Source organism: Aedes albopictus, chromosome 1 (assembly GCF_035046485.1).
Source record: "Aedes albopictus strain Foshan chromosome 1, AalbF5, whole genome shotgun sequence".
In the NCBI taxonomy this organism is placed as follows: Eukaryota; Metazoa; Arthropoda; class Insecta; order Diptera; family Culicidae; genus Aedes; species Aedes albopictus.
This window is the reverse complement of record NC_085136.1, coordinates 174839649-174843191: the sequence shown is the minus strand read 5'-3', so window position 1 is coordinate 174843191 and position 3543 is coordinate 174839649.

Sequence of the window (3543 nt, the reverse complement as noted above, 5' to 3'; positions counted from 1 at the left end):
CGACTTTTGAGGCACAGATTTTTGGTGATTGTTTTTGGCGGGATGACGTTTTTTTATTTCAACACTTCAACTTTTGCCCTGGATGATTAGGTGGTTGAATTTGCGAAGCATATTCATTTTTCCAATCGAACAGTGTGCGTATTTTTTAATTTTGTTGTAAGTGTTCGCTGTTTTCAATCAGTTTTATGAATTTGACGTCATTTTGAATCTCGAGTAACGATTCTTTTGCCAAAAAGCCCATTGTGTGCTCAGATTTTGTGCCATTTTGCTTATGGGAATCGACATGGTGCAATAAATAATGAGTGTCGTACTTCGGCCTTTCATCGTGTTTCAGTACCGATCAGCTAGAATGAACTAGATGAATCTTGAGGACCTTGCTGGATTTAGATGTTCAACGATATAGCAGCAGAATGATCATCGTTTGATGTAAGCGCTCCTGTATTATACTTCTACTTATTTCAGTCCCCGTTGTACTGCAGCTAGGGTGGTTTCACCAGCTACGGAGGAAGTGCAGTGCAAAACAATATACAATATACTTTTGTTAATTTTGTTTGTTTAGTACCACCTTAAAAAGTGCATATAGAAATCAATCGGTCATGTTAAGAAATCAATTTAAAAAAAAAAACACATCTACAAAAAAGGCATAGTTAATGTCGTTATTTTTTATATAGAGTTTCAATGTTCATGCATTTGTATTTTTGTAAATATTTGCAAGTCAAAGATGATTTTGCTATCCGAATAATAAGCTTAGTATTTTTTACGTTCTGAATAAAGAGATAGATGTTTTTAATCTTAAGGGTATAGGAGTTGTAGTGTACACCACTGTACAATGTACATACTACCTTTGAACGATAGTGAGTGGTACCCAACCATCATCTGTGTACTCACAATAAGACAAATAAACCTCTGTTCTAGTTTGACTGTTAACTGAAATAGTTGTGGCATCTATGTCGTCCGTGTCCGAAAATCTTGAATATTACAGGGGGGTTCACTATAGGCACCAAGATATTTGTAAATAATCCTATAATGGACCCTGGTGGTGTCCATTGTAGGCAACATCGATGTGTATTTTCAAATGCCTTGAAATAATTTATTAATGTTGTATGTTTGACGGTCTTAACGTAAAGAGGGGCGACGCGATGCAACGACGAACCAAGACAGACTGAAATGTCATCCGCCGCTGCTGGCATCACACGACCGACTCGCTCGAAAACTAGTTTTTTTTTTCTTTAAAAGCACACACATAGGGTAGGTAATCAAAATTTGAACCAAATTGCGGCTTTCTGAAGCAGTGCAAGTTTTAAGTGATTTTTTCTCCCACATGGAAATAATTTACTACGGCAAAATAGTATGTACATGAAAGCCACGGGTATAAGCTTTCTGTTAAATGGTAAAAAGTTTGTATTTGCACCGAATTTCATTGAAATATTTGATGTTTCATCAACAATGGTTTTAATTTTAATTTGAACCATCGTAATCATAATTTGAACCAATTTTAATCTTAATTTGAACTACTGGCGGCAGCAGCTCGAGCAACTCACAAAACAGCCAATTCCATGCTAAACAATGAAAAATCACATGAATCTGCTAATTCTCATACCTATTTTTCATTAGGCAGTGGAATCCCAACTCAGAATGTTCGAAATTCTTTAGGAATTTGGAATTTTTCATCCCCCAAGAGTAGACAAAGCAACCACTAGCGCAATCTACAGGCCAACACTGGAAGCTCACCCCCGTTTACTAGTTCAAATTTAGATTACAAATGGTTCAACTTAAGATAACATTCTCCAAGTAAGAATCACTTAAATTTGATAATTTTATGACAAATTATGCGAAATATTATTCGGTTGATCGATTCTACGATAAATAAGCTTTCATTTGACGTGTTCACATTCTGCGTGTGATACAATGCATGAGCTGTACGAGTGCACCGAAAATGTGCTTTCTGTTGGGGGAAATGGGTGAAATTACAGTGATTTTTCAATTGCCTGTTTTCCATGACAAAAACGCTTTTTTAAATGCTTTCAAAATCCATGTTATCAGGTTCTATTACGGAAAGTTGTTCAACATCTTTTTCGGGACAACATTTGCCTGCGTTTTAATGAATTTTGAAATGGTTCAAATTAAGATTACAATTTGACTAGTTCAAAGTTTGATTTCTTACCCTACACGAAAAGAAATTTAATAATTTTCTTCATAAGTTTCGATTTATCTTTTTCATTAGATACGCCTTCATTACTTTTATAACATCATCTTATTGCACTCATTTTAGAACTTAATATCATTATTAACATATCCTTATACTGCCGTGAATCGCAAGTCAGTCCCATCTGCAATTTGGGCAAAAAAGAGTTGATGGCCGTTTTCGAGCTTTCTTCGGATGATCTTTCAGCTGCGTGCAAAAAAATATATGATTTGTTCAGTAAAATTGAAAAACAACACCAAGTCAGATTGTCCCATAATGAAATGTAATCGCAAGTCAGTCCCATTACGAACTTGTGCACCCTCCAGTACAAAACCTAACACTATATTATCCAGTTTTATTTTTTTCACTGTTACGTTTTCACGTTTGAAACAATATGTGACAGTTTCATGATGATCGCAGAAGTTTTCAATTCATGGCGATTTTTTTGAGTTTCGCATAGAAATCAAATTTGAAAACTTCAGAGGCCATTTTCTCAATGCCTACTTTTTACATATGGGACTGACTTGCGATTCACGGCAGTATACCATGTATAAGTTTTGTGTTATGGTCAAAATGTATAAGTTTTAACTAATAATTTTGTTAAGATCGGGCTTTGAATAATCCCTTCATAAACAAAACAGTATCGTCGTATTTTCGAACGGAGGAAGCCATTGTGGCTCGTTTTCTTTCGGCCAAGCTTTCGGCACTAGCAAATAAAAGTGATTTAGAGGTGTGTAGCGACATCAAAGGCCGACTCCGTTCATTCTACCGACGAGAAGGCATCAAGGCACAATTCACGGCGGCCTACAGTCCGCAACAAAACGGTGTAGCAGAGCGACGGAACCGTTACCTCGTCGAGATGAGCAGGTGCCTGCTATTCGATGCCGGACTGGAACAATGCTACTGGGCGGAAGCGGTGAGCACTGCGGTATACCTGCAGAACATTTCCCTATCACGATCCGTTACTGTCACGCCGTACGAATTATGGTACAACCAGAAGCCGGACGTAAGCCATCTCCAAGTTTTCGGATCCCGTGCATGGGTGCACATTCCGAAGCAGAAGAGGAAGAAGTTCCACCCGACGGCTCAGAAGCTGATATTCGTCGGATATTCCCAAGAGCACAAGGCCTACCGGTTCCTGGACAAGACGACGCGGATGGTGTACATCAGCCGGGATGCAAGGTTTGTCGGGGGCGAACAAGAAGAGCCCGCCGAAAACGTCCAGGAGGAGAATACGGTCGAGTTCCAATCGACACTAAAACCCAGCGTAGTGAATACACCAGCGAAGGAGGTCACTGGTCCCGATCAAAATGAAGACGACGACGGCGACGGCTACGATACTGCTGCTGGCGGTACAG